Genomic DNA, 17,016 nt, shown 5'->3' with positions numbered 1-17,016 from the left:
AAATTAACAAAGGTGACCCCCCCTAAGGCAAGTCTACAGTTAAAATACTATACTGTCCTTATGGCATGTGATCTCATCAGCATTTACATGCCTACTAACTGTGTCCATCGGATGTGGACTTTTATATGGAGTTTGCGGGGTTGTATTTTACAGCTCAAATCACCGACACAAAACACCACTCATGTTCCCATAAAATCAGCTTTTTCCCCATTCCCCGATGCTTCGACACAACGGCAAAAAATGTGTCTGTTTCCTGTCTTTTTCAGCCTCACAGCATCTGTTAAACAAATGAAAGTGTATCTCTGTCAGAGATAAAACTCATCGGTCAGGACAAGAGATGACGAGGGGAGAAAATCCCCCATCATTTTGTCCTCTGATAGATTTGGGTTATTTTATAAGTGGCAGCTACTCACCATATGCTTTTGTCATTATTTGGGACGTGCATAAATGGAATGAGTCATATACAGTTGTCTTGAATGAAAATGCAACTCAATACTCCCAAATACTGACCTGAAATGTGGTGGGGAATATACCCAGAACCAGGTATCTAGCCATCCTGCAGCATTTCTGCATTATTTCAACTTTGAAGTTCATTAACTCTTATCTAGTAAGCTAAATGCAACTTTGACGAATGTCCCTTCAGCTGACTGCAGCCACCCAGTACTTTACTGTTTAACAGAGGTTGTGGATGGAGAAGATGAGCTGTGTGTGTATTATCAGTGGGAGAATCAGCTTTGTCTGCCGCCTGATGTGTGTGTGTGAATACATGTGCATGCATGTGGGTGTGTCTCTCCCTCTCTCGGTCTCTCTGTCCCTCTGTCTGTCTTTGTGTCTAAGGATTTGTCTGTGTAGGGAGATAAGGAGAGTGATGGATGGCAGGGAGGCTGGCTATCTCACTCCAAGTCTATTTTGTTTGGGGAACCTGGATTAAGATGGGCAACAGATGACTGAAGGGACTTAGTTATCACAGGGCTATAGTCGAGACTTGTGGTCAGTAGCGAATGGGCAACAGTTGCCATGGTGCCATTGAATGCCCTGCTTTGGGGCAGTTGGTGGGTCATGTGTAGGGACTCGCTACGGGAGTCTCAACCTATTGAATGCCCTGCTTTGGGGCAGTTGGTGGGTCATGTGTAGGGACTCGCTACGGGAGTCTCAACCTATTGAATGCCCTGCTTTGGGGCAGTTGGTGGGTCATGTGTAGGGACTCGCTACGGGAGTCTCAACCTATTGAATGCCCTGCTTTGGGGCAGTTGGTGGGTCATGTGTAGGGACTCGCTACGGGAGTCTCAACCTATTGAATGCCCTGCTTTGGGGCAGTTGGTGGGTCATGTGTAGGGACTCGCTACGGGAGTCTCAACCTATTGAATGGAAGTCCATCATGCATTCATAGATGTGTTGCTTTGTGTATTTCACTTTAATCAGACACGTGAGAGCTGATTCTTTTAGCCCCTTATGTGTTTAATACCAGGTTTCATTTGGATTAACTTGGCTCATTCAGTACCACTCTACTGCTTTACTGTGACTGTTCTCCCTATTTTTTTCCATCCTCTGTCTTCTCCCTCACATACAGTCACTCTCTCCCTCTCTTTCACTCTTTGTCATGAGTTGCCAGCAGTCATGTAAAGTACTTAAGTAAAGATACTTTAAAGTACTACTTAAGTAGTTTTTGGGGTATCTGTACTTTACTTATCTATTCATATTTTTGACTACTTTTACTCCAACTATATTCCTAAATACAATAATGTAATTTTTACTCCATACATTTTCACTGATGCCCAAGGGTACTCGTTATATTAGGAATGCTTAGCAGGACACAAAACTGGTCCAATTCACACACCTATCAAGAGAAAATCCCTGGTCATCCCTAACACATCTCATCTGGCAGACTCACAAATTCTTTGTTTGTAAATTATGTCTGAGTGTTGGAGTGTACTTTTGAAACGTAACTATATTTTAGCAATTACATTTACTTTTGATACTTATGTATATTTAAAACCAAATAATTTTATACTTTTACTTAAGTTGTATTTTACTGGGTGACTTTCACTTTTACTTGAGTCATTTTCTATTAACATAACTTTACTTTTACACAAGTATGAATATTGGGTACTTTTTCCACCACCGGTTGCCAGTAAGAACAACAACATACCACTTCAATACAGCAGCCCAGCTAACTCCAACAGTAAGAAAGAGGGAGGGAGGTGGAGAGAAAGTAGAGGAGGGAGGGAAGGGGACAGCTATTTAAGGGCTGTAGTTGAGGAATGGGGGTCTGACCAGAATGCTTCTCTCTCAGTTTAAAAGGCCTTTTATCCTCCTCTCTCTTTCTTTCCCACTCTCTCTCTAGCTCAGATCCTCTGTAGGGTCTAGGTGAGGAGAGCAGGCACCTGAGCTATCAGTGGCAGAGGGGCTTTTCGGAACAGAAGTGTCATCAGGTTCGAGCACAAGGAGAGAGGTTCCGGAACAGTCTTCAAAGTGGACATCCTTTCATTCCCCTTTATTTAATGTGCTGGGTTCCAACGAGGCAATTTGTGTGAGCTGGTGCTGAAGGCTGTGGTGGCGTAGCTCTAAACTGTCTGGTCTGCTAAAGGTAAGAATGAGAGATTCATTTATTTTTACCTGGATGAAACTGATCTTAGATCTTTGAATGAGTTGTTGCTGTTATTTAGATAATTGATTACTGTGTCCATATTTATAAATTGGAAATGTTGAGATTTTTTCAGCCTTCTTGACAGTCAATTGAGATTATTGATGACGTGATCAAACCTTGTGACACTTACATTTATTGTGTTTAGTTGTTCCTGATCATTTTGGAGATTAGATATTTTTTTGTTGTAAACATTTTGGTTATTAATGTCAAACCCTTCAAAGCATACTCAATTCAATTGTCTAATTCAATTTGACATCCAGGTAATTGAATAAAGTGTTTATGAAATATGAATAAGAGAATGTGGAATAATACGTTTATCATACCAAATGAATAACTTCTACGAAGCCAATGTACATTTGAAATAAATGGGGAAAGAAGCAGGATGAACTCAATCAGAATACAATACTGTCATAATACTTATCCAACAACTGTGGCTTCATTGTTCTCCCTCTGCCAGGCTTCGTTCTTTATTTAGCAACAGATGGCTCTCATTGCTCAGCTTTGCTGAGTCGCTAAAGGGAACCAATTATGGTTTATAGGGAACGAATATTAACATACTTCATGCATGCTGAAACTTCTGGGTTGGCCAGTTTGACCCAAGGCTGGGTCTGTGTGATAGAGATGGAGGATTGGGAGACAGACAGAGCAAGGAGAGCATTAGCTGGGTTGAATAACTGATGAGTGATAGAACATGTGGAGGAGTCATCCACCTCTTTGGTCACCTGGGGCTACAGGGCTTAGAGCCCATGTATGATGTAAGAATGGCATAGAGCCAAAAATATTTTTCAAATTTTTCCAGACTCTAGATCAGTGAACTGACTGGACAGTGTGCTTTAGAAAATAGGAAAGTGTGTGTGTGTGTCTGTGTATATGTGCATTCTTATGTCTGTGAAAGGTGGTGTGTGTGTGTATGTCTGTGTGTGAGACATGCAGAAATGTGTGTGTGTGGGTTATTCAGGAAGTGTCCCCCCCCAGGTTTCTGGAAGTCTTTTGCGGTCTGGTGAATAATCGTTTGTCTGTGGGCGACGCAATTATGGTCTTGTTTTATATGAGTTTTCTATTAAGGAGATTACACAGCAGGAGCAGCAGCCGTTGATGCAGCCTTTTCCAGTGTGAGTCATGAGATAAAACAGGCACACTGCATGTGCATTTATTTCTAAATCCATTTGCTCTGCTTAATTGAAATCTCACCTCATGCTGTGTGAGTGGTTGATTTTCATAAGGTTTGCACTCTGTGGTCCTGATGGACAGTGCTTTGAGCCTGTGTGTAATTTATACAGTAGCCTAGTGGAGAACCAGGTTTCTCTAAACAGGAAGCCTGGGGAAGTCCATGGCACAAATTCAGCTAAAAAAGTGTTGGGAACCCGGTGTAAATCAGTGACGCCTCACAACACATCAAACCAATCAAATGCCTTGCTTGGGCGGAGGTGCTCACTAGATTAGGGTCATAGGTGCAACAGTGTGTGAGCTACAGGTGAACTTTTGTTTGTTTGTTTATTAACCCAGTGTTAATCATTACACTCTTCATAGACTTATCATATAGGCCGAAGACACTGTTGCACACGTCCTACAGGCTCACATTTGTAATATTTTCAGTTGATCATATGGACAATTGTAGCCTAATTCATTTACATTCCCCCCCTATTGAAAAAAAGGTGATATCTACAACCTAAAAGGGTTCTTCGGCTGTCCCCATAGGGAAACCCTTTAAAGAACCCTTTTTAGTTCCAGGCAGTACCCTTTCTGGTTCCATGTAGAACTCCACATAGGGTTCTACATGGAACCCAAAAGGGTTCTCCTATGGGGACAGTTGAAGAACCCTTTTGGAACCCTTTTTTCTAAGTGTAGTTAGTTTTCCTTGACAATGAATTAACTGATAAAGACCCTTTTATGTGGCACATACAGTACACAAAGTTTATCCACAAAGTTTATCATTGCAAATATGTAGTATATGGCATGATGTCAGTCTCAGATATTAAAATCGTATTTTGCTTTTATTTAAATGTGTCACGCCCTGACCTTAGAGATCCCTGTTTATTCTCTATATTTTGGTTAGATCACGGTGTGACTAGGGTGGGTACTCTAGTATTTATATATCTATGTTTTCTTTTTCTTTGTTGGCCCAGTATGGTTCCCAATCAGAGGCAGCTGTCTATCGTTGTCTCTGATTGGGGATCATACTTAGGCAGCCCGTTTTCCCACCTTCAGTTGTGGGATCTTGTCTTTTTGTGTTGCATATGTTGCACTCCTACTTTTACGTTCGTTGAATTGTTTATTGTTTATTGGTGGAAAATTTTTAATTAAAGAAAATGTACGCCTACGACGCTGCACCTTGGTCTTCATTGAACGACGGACGATACAGAAGATCCCACCACCAACGGACCAAGCAGCGTGGTCAGGAGGACTGGACCTGGGAGGAAATCCTGGAGGGAGCAGGACCCTGGACAAGGGCCGGGGAGTATCGCCGTCCGAAGGAGGAGATAGAGGCAGCGAAAGCGGAACGGCAACGATATGAGGAGTAAGATGATCCATGGTCTGAAACCTCCAGTGATGATCCATGGCCCGGAGCCTGTAGTGATGATCCATGGCACGGAGCCTCCAGTGATAATCCGTGTCCCGGAGCCTCCAGTGATAATCCATGGCACGAAGCCTGTAGTGGTAATCCATGGCACGAAGCCTCCAGTAACAATCCATGGCCCGGAGCCTATTGCGACGATCTATGGCAAGGAGCCTGCAGGGACGGTCCCCAGTCCGGAGCCTGTGGCGATGGTCCGCAGTCCGGATCCTCCGGCGACGAGCCGCAGTCCAGAGTCTTCGGCGACGAGCTGCACTCCAAAGCCTCTGGCGGGGGTTCCAAGTCCGGAGCCTCTGGCGATGATCTGCAGTCCGAAGCCTCCAGCGGTGGTTCCCAGTTCAGAGCCTCCGGCGATGATCCACGGTCCGGTTCCTCCGGCAACGATTCACGGTCCGGAGTCTCCGGCGATGATCCACGGTCCGGTTCCACAGAAGCAGAGGGATCAGCGTAGGGAGCGGGGGCTACGTCCCGAACCGGAGCTGCCACCGAGGGTAGATGCCCACCCGGACCCTCCCCTACTACAGTCAGGGTACTGTCATGCCCTGACCTTAGAGATCCCTGTTTATTCTCTATATTTTGGTTAGGTCAGGGAGTGACTAGGGTGGGTACTCTAGTTTTTGTATATCTATGTTTTCTTTTTCTTTGTTGGCCTAGCATGGTTCCCAATCAGAGGCAGCTGTCTATCATTGTCTCTGATTGGGGATCATACTTAGGCAGCCCTTTTTCCCACCTTTTCCCATTTGTAGAGGTCTTGATTATGGAACAGGTTGCAGCTGGTGGGAATCTGCTCTGACTCCAGCACACCTGTCCCCACCCACACAATCACACACACACACACACACACACACACACACACACACACACACACACACACACACACACACACACACACACACACACACACACACAGATGGAGAGGGAGAGAGTAATGGGGGGTGTGTCATGTGTTTTTATTGCCAATGTCGCAAACTAACTAGCGTAAAGAACAACTTTCTGCAAAATGTGTCCTACCTGGTCGGAAAACAGTGTCGAGCATAAAATGTACCAGCCCCTTCATCAAGTGTGTGGGGGGAGGGTATTTGAAATGTAACATCCAATTAAAATATTGCTGCTGGGAGACCATTCAAACCGCTTTTCCAATACACAATTCTCCAGACCTCCAAGGGAGGCGTGAAAACGACGTGAATTTGAAGGTATCGGAACGCGAGACAACTTACACAGTAACTGTTGTCGGCAGTATTCTTAACTAATCTTACTAATCTTACTATAAGTAAAATAAGTTAGCTACTTCGGGCATTTAAATCATCATTGCTGTCAACCTTTAACACAAAACCCAAATACCATGTAACATGACCAAGCATTGAGAAAAACTGTTATCTGTGGAGTCACACTTCCCCCAAAACTCAAAGAAGAGGTCACCTCATACACGTGGAGAATTTTGAATGGGACATCTGTTAGTTACTACTTGGCCCCAGTCAGGGTCATGAGGTGGAGGGGGCAGATGCTTTATGGGTCCTCTGCTATGGGGCTGCTTAACAGAGAGAAAGCGACAGGCCTCTGTTGGTGTGGGGGATGTGTGGCTGGACAGGCCTCTGTCATGGGCGTGCGAGTGTGCAGGGGGAGGGGGGAGACTGGTGGTATAGTGGCCCCCTTGAGGCATTTGCCTCAGGGCCTGTCCTGCTTTTGGAGAAGGTATTTCCCTCTCATTTTAACCTCCACTCAGTAGAGAGTGTGACGCCTCAAATATGCAGTTTCTCTCTAGTTATCTTTACCGATCAGATATAAATGTAAATCTTTCTGTTACATGACCCCAAAAATGTTTTTGTTCATGTGGAATCATGTCTATTCCAACTGCATGTACCCTATCAAACTATCTTTCAACATGTAGTTTCAGGTGAACACAACTCAAGTAAAGAAAACCCATTTTGAATTCGATCCACATCCTATTGAATAAAATAATGACATCACTGTATGGAAAAACATGACTGCAATACTCATGTGGATTGATCGACTGATGATGTAATTCTTGATATTATTTGATCATCTTAGAATACACATGGCCATGTATGGGGCACGGGTTATTGCCTACATATGCAAGATCTGTGTCAAGGAGCGCATACAGACTTTGATATCAGGGCCTGGCACTATAAATCTGCTGGGGCGTCTAGACGGGGTGTGTAACAAGTTGCGTGTGGGACTTGGGGTGCAGATGGCTCCAAACGGCCTGTGAAAATGTTCAGCTTTTTTATTCACCGCTTTCACTTTCTTGGGGATCTGCCAATGAAGCAGTAGTAAATCTGCTGCGAAATCCTGCCAAGCATAAAACCCCACACGCTACTTAAACAAAACGCAAGAGGCAATGTGATTATTCAATGACATCCTAATTATTGTCAACTACTGTCGAGCTTCTATATTTTATTTTGTCACTTGTTTGTAGCATTATCTTGTGGATAATGATAATTGATACAATTCAGAGGTGGAGTGAAGACTTTCTATTTCATTGTGCAGTAGGCGCTGCGAACATGATGTAACAATACAGATCAGATCGGAAACATATGACCCTGCAATGCCATATCTCAAACTCAGGGCGAGGCAGAGTTTACTACTACTTATTGGCATCTCAATTCTTTTTTACAACAGCAAAACCAGGCACAACCATTTAGTAATACCTACGTTCATCTGTATGCAGATGGAGGGATGCGCTGTCTAATGAAAATGAGGTGTTTGTGTATGTGTGTATGGGTTATGGTTCACATGAGGGAGAGATCTGTGTGTGTGCATGCAACTGCATGATCACATGTGTCTGTGCATGTGTGTGTGTGTGAATTTGTGTATGTATGTGTTTGTATGAACCAACAAGTCACCTCATGACCTCAGGTATTGCACTCACTACACTCTCACCCACTAAGTGGAAAGATTCCCCAGCTGTTCCAGCAGCTTGGTCAATCAGCCCTTCCTGTTCCCATTAACGGAAAATAAAAAATCCCAAGGGAAAAACTAAATGAGCAAACAAGCAGATGTGCATGATCGACGGCTGTGTCTGGCACAAACCGGGAAGTCCTGACATGCTGTTAACGCCGCTGAGACAAGAGTTTAGAGACTGTTTTCCATAAGAGGTACACCTTGCCGCGCTTCACTCCAACCGTTCCCATGGATATGGTGTTATGAAATACAGAGCGAGAACTGAAGACTCCATAGACACCAGATCCTACTCACTGTGTCTGTGTGTAGGTGGTAGTGATGAGTGATAATGGTGAAGAGATCTTTGCTCTCTCAGCTTGCAATGGAATCAATGAATTGTTGAGTTAGAGATACAAAAGACTAACCATGGTTACAGTGCCTACGGGACTATGTCTTTGTTTGTAAAGGGATTGTGCTGCAAGACTACACATTTTAAGAATGATTTAATTAATAATATCCCCCTAGAGTCTAAGCCCTGTCTATGCCGATGAGGGGCGTGGGGGGGGGGGGGGGGGGGGGGGGGGGGGGGGGGGGTTCGGACTTCAGACGAATTCCAAGACGCTTGTGGGGGTCGTAGAGCAAAAAGGAGTCTCATCTTTCCATAGAGGGGTCATAATAGTTTGTAGGCTGAAGACGATTTTGTAAGAAGTCTGATTTTTGGTATGTCTCATGGTCTGACAAACACTGCTCTAGCTATGTCACCTTTCACTGTGAAAGTGTTACATACTGTAGGTGGATGCTGTGGATTGAGACACATGCAATGCAAAAAAACAGATATATCTAGCTTAAACTGACAGATTTTCATGGGGATTTTTAAATTATACTAATTACATTACCGCGTGGGTGCGGGAATCGACCTTAGGGAGTTTTAAACAGTTTTTATTTCTCTCTCCGCCTGTGTCACCCCATATGGGACCGACCATAATGCTCTGTATCGAGCAGCCAGGCTGCCCATTTCTCAGAAAGGTGATACAGCCGTGATATAAGTAACCCTGGACCTGCAGGAAAGCTTGTCTTAAGCTTCAGGGGGAATTTAGCTAATTGCTAAAGTGTCTGAGCATTAAGGCTGCCCCAGTCTGGACATACAGTATGACTTGTGTGTTAATGCCTTGGTCTTGGACAAGGCAAAACAGATGTCCTGGATCTAGGGCCAACATTCCTCATCCCTGTTTTCCATGTGGGAAAGTTCACAGTTCCACGCCAGGATGGGAGAAGAGTTATAAGGCTCCAGTAATTCTGTTTTAAAGAAAACACTGATATTTATTTATTTTTTCTTTCTAACAAACGTCTCCCTAAGTCCCATGGTGAAAGGGGATGTCCTTGATCAACCCCATTCTGAATCTGAATTATGTGTCCCTGAAATCGCAGGGTGTCCAAAATATATAACTCAAACTAATAATTATAATTTGTTCTGGGATTTTTAATAGGTGTGAATATGATAAATATTTCTGACCATCTCTTGCAGTTAACTTCAAACCTTCCACTGAGATTCTTTCCTAGCAGATAGAAATGGAATCTGTTACATCTTTATCTCTGCAGACACTTCCAACCCAAAACACACACACACACATACACACACACTTAAATTTACTGCCTTTTTAACTCATCCTCCCATAATCTACAAGAGATTAGGACTAAAGATAGGGGAAACCTCCCTGCTGCTCTCAATTTCATACACAAACACAGCAAAAACCATACACTTCTGATACAACTCATGAATGAATGAAATCCCATAATTTGGACTTCCCCGTTTCATCATTACACAGCACATTTGCAGATGTTAAAATCTCGGTGTTGAGGTCAAATGTGTTGTGTTATATCTGAGTGTTGATTCTAGTGGGGTTAACATCAGTGGGATTGAAATTGACGCCACCTGCGGTGAATAAACAAAGTGTTATTTGAATCACAGTGGAATCAACACCAGGTGGTGTTGTTGTAACTCAGCTGAATGGAGTTAATAACCGGTAACATTGAGTAAAAATGATATGGGAGGGGTATCATTGCCATATTTCCCAGCATGCTTTGTTGCAGGTTGCTTTTTAGATGAGTTTGTTAAATATATATATATATATATATATATATATATGCACATTGATTGATTCATTTTTCTTATACTACACAAAGATAAATAACAAATGTTTCTAAACTAATACAATCTTTAAGTGGTTGGACTTATTTCACTTGTTATTGAGATGGTTGATCCAGTTTAGATAGTTTAGGTAGTCTCGTTCATCAATCTTCCCTACCTTGACAGTCATTCTATCTGCAGGTTGCGGGTGAGTAAAATTCCAGTTGTTGGATATCCTAACTCTGTCTCGATTCCAATAGGAATGATATAAATCAGATTTTATTTGTCACATGCTCCAAATGGAAAGGCGGTAGATTTAATCATGAAATGCGTATGTTTGCGTGTGTGTTTTCGGCATGCGTGTGTGTGTGTGCGTATGTAGTGTATATGAACGTGTGTGGGTTTTGAGTGTCAGTGTAGTGTGTGGGTGTGTGTGTATGTGTATGTATAGTGTGTACTGTATAGTCATGTGAGTATGCATAGACTCAGTGCAAGACAGGGTCAGTGCAGATGCTCTGTGTAACCATTAATGAACTATTTCACAACCATTAGCAAAAACAGTCATGGGTGGTACAGGTACATCTAAAATTCACTCGAAAGGCACCCTCAGAAATAAATATGCAAATAAGGCTTTACACCCTACAGCGCTAAAACAACACTGTAACACCACAGGTGTTGATTCCCTAACACGGAGAAAGTGTTACAGCAGCAGCTCTTATAAAGTGTTAATTTAACTCTGAAATTTCAACACCCATGGTGTTAGGGACCAAACACTCTTGGAGTGTTAGTTTATCAACACTTTGAAAAGTGTTAGTTTAATGCAAGGTGGGTGACATACACACTAAGGTGGTGTAAAAAATATATACATATACACATCTATATACAAATTTACTGTATACTACCCTTTCTACCAATATTACCCTCACCAGGGAAGAGGTCAGCCAACACAAACTTCTAACCCTTTCAAGAAAAGCAAGCAATTTAGGTTACAATTAATCTAAAATATGTCAGTTGCTAAACTCTGGAATTTCTGGGTATTGCTAACTAAGAAAAGTACGTACATGTGGTCCACTCATCATCCACAGAGGCCGTAAATCAAGAGTCTTAGATCCAACAATACTTGTGTAGGATCTTCATTTGAGCCAGTTTGCTAAAACAGGACATGTGAATTATGTGGATTATAACTAAGACATTTTTTGTAGGGGTTGATACATTTTTTTGTAAGGGAAAATCTGACATTTCTAAGTGAAAATTAAACTTCAGAAGCTTTTTTAAACCTAAATACAAGTTTCTGTAGTGTATCCTTGCCTCCAGGGAATAATGGGGTCCTTGTAATCAGCCTATAACAGGTTAACTGCACGTTTGAGTTAGAAACTGACAAATACAGACTCCATATTGATGCAGAGTGTCACGCAGAGCGGAACAGGTGAACCCAAGAGCAGACTCAGATGAGGAGACTGGGATGAGGAAACCAAGGCATTTATTGAAACGGGGGGGAAGATTGAGTGCAGGCCAGGGGAAGCTCGGGCAGGTTGCTGGAAACCAGGTGCCGAGGCTGAGGCTGGAGTGAGAGGTGTGGTGACAGGGTAAGCAGGTCCTGAGGGGAATCCAAGGGAGCGTAGAGTGGGGAATCCAGGACAGAGTAGCAGGACCGACAAGAAGTCTACCTGGAGACAGGGACCAGAGTCAGAGCGGGTAGAACTGTAGCGGAGAGGAAAACAGCATCAGGCACGGAAAAACAGCCACAACAGGAACAAATGGCTAGAAACATGGACTGACTGGCAGCGATTACAATCTGCCAGTGTGGACTGAGTATTTGTAGAGGTCTTGATTATGGAACAGGTTGCAGCTGGTGGGGATCTGCTCTGACTCCAGCACACCTGTCTCCGGCCACACAATCTCACATACACACAGAGAGAGAGGGAGAGAGCACTGGGGGAGTGGCGGCAGGTCAAGGAGACACCGGATGAGCACTAGAGGGCGTGGCAGGAGCAGATGTGACACAGAAGTCGTTGGTTTCACAATCTCTGGTGAAGCATTTACCTACAAATGTGGTAAATAACTTATGGGGTCAATTTGTGATGTGTGTATACTAAACACTATGCTGAAACAGTAGACAGAGCATCCACTATAACATAACCCAAACAATGAGTCCTCCAATTACTGGGTGGGCAGAAATGCCTCACTCATTGCAAGACAGTGGAAGAAAGACATTTGAGAGGCAGATAGGGTGGGAATGGAAAAGGAGCGCTGGAATTGCCATCACAGGTGTACTACCGACTGAGCCATGGGCCTGCTATGACATTATTTCCACTGAAACCAGAGAGTAGCAAAATAGATGCTCTGGAATGGTCTTTCTGCAAAGAGTTGACAGAGTCTATAGTGAGCTGTCATGGGTTGGCTCATATCTACAGATCTGGCGTGCCACCTTTCCACTATGCGTGAAACCTCGTGCCCTTGCCGTTTGAGCTGTCAACTTTGCAGAGTCTACTGTGATACGTATCACCGATGGGATATGCAAAAAAAATCATGTTTTCTTTTCAATTATTTTATAGCCACAATAATATTGATTGATCAGTCAGGCTTCTTTTGCCTCATCTGGGGGCTTGTTATATTACGTACAACATAAAACTGTCTTAGATCAGGCATGACGTGAAAGCATGTGGGCTGTAACATAACCTGTAGTCAAGTAGTATTTATTATGTTCAAGTGGAAATCAGTGGAGGAGAGTAACTCTCTGTGTCAACTGCTGAATTTGCAGTCTATTGGGAACTAGGAAATAGGGCTGGGCATGATCAATCCTACCAGACCTGTGGATTGGCATACCTTCAATGGATCAACCAGGGTCTTGCTACAGTAGTGTCTCCCCTCACACCCACCCAACCTTTGGAAACCCTAAACTCAGTCATCCCTCACTGTTTTCTCATGCTGAGGGAGAAGAACCGTTTGATGTTTCTTCCAATCCGTCTCCCACAAATTACAGGACTACAGTGTCCAGCATATGAAGTCATCAGAGTGATCTGCAGTATTGGCTGAATCCTAACATGAGATATGTACAAGTAATCCAAACTGTTGCCCTAAATGCACCACTCATATCCATCATGACAGCTGGTGCATAGACCAGCAACAAAGGATCAGAAGATCTTTGCCATCTTCCTAAAGCATAATTAATGCAAGTTCAGTTTACATATTCAGTTCTCAAGCTAGGATCTGGCCCTATGTGTGTGGGTATGCATCCCCAGTTTAATGCATGAAACAGCTGGTAAGACCAACATGTACAGTGTGGAGTTAAATAAATCCTATGGAACACAATTTTCCATCCAAACTGCTTATTGACACTAGAATGATCATGGTGTCAGAGGAACTGGGGTAAAATACCCAGGAAGATTCATCCCCGAGCGCTGTGACAGGTCACTCAAAGAGAAAAACAGGGATGGGATTGTTTGTAGATTTTTGTAGATCAAAAGTCCTCCATCATGACCATTTGCTGTGAACATACATAGGATCTTCTTTTGAGCTTTTTCTCACAGCAGGCAAATAATCCTGTAGCAACAGGAAATGTCAATTATTGTGTGGATTACAATTCATTTACATTTTTGTAGGGGTTGATGCATAAATCAAGTCTGACATTTTTAAGTGGAAATTACAAACTTTAGAAGCCTTTGTAGACTTCAAATACACTAGATGTTTGCATTTCCTGCAACAACAGGGTGATACAGTAAAAATCCTACATCCGTATTCACTTTTGATGGGTACAGAGGTGCAACATGAAACTAGAAATAGGCAGGGTGTCATCCTGCTCTCCCTCTCTGGAGCTGGAGGGCGCCAGGCTGCACACCGGTCACCTTCATTACGCGCAGCAGCGCTCATTGGACTCACCTGGACTCCTTCCCTTTGTTGATTGCCTTCCCTATTTCTGTCTGCTTCCCCGTGTGTTCCCTGTGTCTGCATTAATGCTATGTGTTTATGTCCAGATGCTGTCCTGTCCTGTTCCATGTCCGTTGCTCAGTAAATGTTCACTCCCTGGGTCTTTGGCTCCGAGGGGGAAGTTATTTCAGGTCTCAGGGTGCATATGTTAATCTCTAAAAGCTGTTGGGGGGTGGGGGTCTTCTACTAAGCTAACATATGTAATTATTTTTATTCATTTTGAAATTTGCTTTAGAATTTTAGGACCCCTTTTTATCATGACACAAGGTGAGACCCATATGCAGACACAGGAGGCAGATGGTTGGAGTCTTACAATGTTTATTAATCCAAAAGGAGTAGGCAAGAGAATGGTCGTGGACAGGCAAAAGGTCAAAACCAGATCAGAGTCCAGGAGGTACAGAGTGGCAACCAGGCTTTTGGTCAAGGCATACAGAATGGTCAGGCAAGCAGGTACAGAGTCCAGAAACAGGCAAGGGTCAAACCCGGGAGGACTAGAAAAAGGAGAATAGCAAAAAGCAGCAGAACGGGAAAACCGCTGGTTGACTTGGAAAAACAGACAAGCCAAACTGGCACAGAGAGACAGGAAACACAGGGATAAATACACTGGGGAAAATCAGCAACACCTGCAGGGGGTGGAGACAATCACAAGGACAGGTGAAACAGATCAGGGCGTGACACTTTTGGTACCCCAAAAAGATACCTATACCAAAAAATGAATCATAAAGAATGAGGTGTCTGTCCTATATCTATATTAGAAAGCTCAGGAAATATATATATTTTTGGACACATATTTAACCCCTTATTTTTGTTAGCACAAAACTACCTACACACTTCCATTCATTTGTTTGGGTTACCTTGAGAAGAGTATCACGACAGAGAAAAACGAAGAACACCATCATGTTCGTGAGAGTCTCCCCTGGTTTGTAGTGGTTTGTAGGCCACAGGCATTTTCGCGAGAAGACCCATTTTGGGTTGTCTCGGGTCTGACAAACACTGCAGAAGCTCGGCCATAGGCGGATACAGTGGATTGAGACGTAGCTCATGCAAATTTGTTTTTATTATGTAACTTAGATTGATGCACGGGTGTATCAATACACTATTTTAAACACATACATGTCTTACAGGTCCAATGCAGCCGTTTTTATCTCGATATCAAATGATTTCTGGGTAACAATTAAGAACCTTACTGTCACGCCCTGACCTTAGTTATCTGTTCTTTATTAAAAGAAGAATGTATTCATATCACGCTGCGCCTTGGTCTCCTCTATATGACGAACGTGACACTTACTGAGATTGTTTTAAATTAAAATGGTCAAAAAGTAACTAAAATGGCAATTTCTCAAACAAGAATTTTGCTAGGACTGTCTGGGAGTTGCCTGAGTGGGGTGGGGAAAACTGAAAACTAGCTGTTATTGGCAGAGAGGTTTAGACTCAATCTTATTGGTCTATTAACTAATTTACTGCATGGTAGTGCTGAGCGATTAGTGTTTTTTGACGTCGGTTTGGTTCGATTATTGAAAAATAATCATCACGGTTTTTGATTTCGTCTATGATAAAAAATGGTAACATTAAATGCACTATGCATTATTTGGATTGAATGCTGTAACACATAAAACAATTAATAAAAGCCCCATGACGGTAGTGGCTGCCCATTACTGCTTATCACTTATTAACCATAATTTATTCACATTATTTTACCTTAATAAAATATTACATTTGGCAGAGTTGCAAAGAAAAATCCATAGCCAATAAAAACAAAAGATTAAGATGGGCAAAAGAACACAGACACTGGACAGAGGAACTCTGCCTGGAAGGCTAGCATCAACGGAGTCGCCTCTTCACTGTTGACGTTGAGACTGGTGTTTTGCGGGTACTATTTAATGAAGCTGCCAGTTGAGGACTTGTGAGGCATCTGTTTCTCAAACTAGACACTCTAATGTACTTGCTCAGTTGTGCACCGGGGCCTCCCACTCCTCTTTCTATTCTGGTTAGAGACAGTTTGCGCTGTTCTGTGAAGGGAGTAGTACACAGAGTTGTATGAGATCTTCAGTTTGTAGGCAATTTCTCACATGGAATGGCCTTCATTTCTCTGAACAAGAATAGACTGACGAGTTTCAGAAGAAAGTGATTTGTTTCTGGCCAATATGAGCCTGTAATCAAACACACAAATGCTCCAGATACTCAACTAGTCTAAAGAAGGGAGGTTTTATTGCTTTTTTAAGCAGAACAACAGTTTTGAGCTGTGCTAACATAATTGCAAAAGGGTCAATGATCAATTAGCCTAAATTATAAACTTGTATTAGCTAACACAACGTGCCATTGGAACACAGGAGTGATGGTTGCTGATAATGGGCCTCTGTACGCCTATGTAGATATTCCATAAAAAATCTGCCGTTTCCAGCTACAATAGTCATTTACAACATTAACAATGTCTACACTGTATTTCTGATCAATTTGGACATTTCTAGGTGACCCCAAACTTTAGAACAGGAGTGTATATACAATTGTTGGACCAAGGAAAGGGTGTGTAATAGAAATTCTACACATGGGTCAAACTTAGATGCATAAAGTACCAGTCTGAAGTGATCTCCACCAGGGCAGTTCCGTTAGTTCTCTTATGTACTGCTTACACAGACAAGTTATTTTTTACATGATTTAGCTTATGCATTATTCATACTTAATTCATCATTAACGTTTGGTTCATGAATGTAACCGACCAATATTTCATGAGGCTTCTTCTCTCCAAGCTGAGAACTTGAAACTGCGATATCCATTTCATTCTCAAAACAAGGTTCTGGGTGTACTGCCAAATAGCAGATATCAATCAGTCACTTGCAT

At 42.7% G+C, this 17,016-nt stretch overlaps 1 protein-coding gene across 6 annotated transcripts in view; it reads left to right on the top strand.

Moving 5' to 3' along the window:
* The first annotated feature begins 2,282 nt into the window (after nucleotides 1-2,282).
* tnca (tenascin Ca) overlaps nucleotides 2,283-17,016 on the top strand; it is a 42,745-nt gene continuing 28,011 nt past the window's right edge. For all 6 annotated transcript variants that reach the window (XM_020457460.2, XM_031802753.1, XM_031802752.1 and 3 more), the window contains exon 1: nucleotides 2,283-2,587. The gene's annotated coding sequence lies outside the window, so the exon portion shown is untranslated. The remainder of the gene's footprint in view (nucleotides 2,588-17,016) is intronic.

The sequence above is a fragment of the Oncorhynchus kisutch genome, linkage group LG23, assembly GCF_002021735.2.
Source record: "Oncorhynchus kisutch isolate 150728-3 linkage group LG23, Okis_V2, whole genome shotgun sequence".
Classification (NCBI taxonomy): domain Eukaryota; kingdom Metazoa; phylum Chordata; class Actinopteri; order Salmoniformes; family Salmonidae; genus Oncorhynchus; species Oncorhynchus kisutch.
Note: the sequence above shows the minus strand (reverse complement) of the source record. Positions and strands in the feature narration are given on the sequence as shown.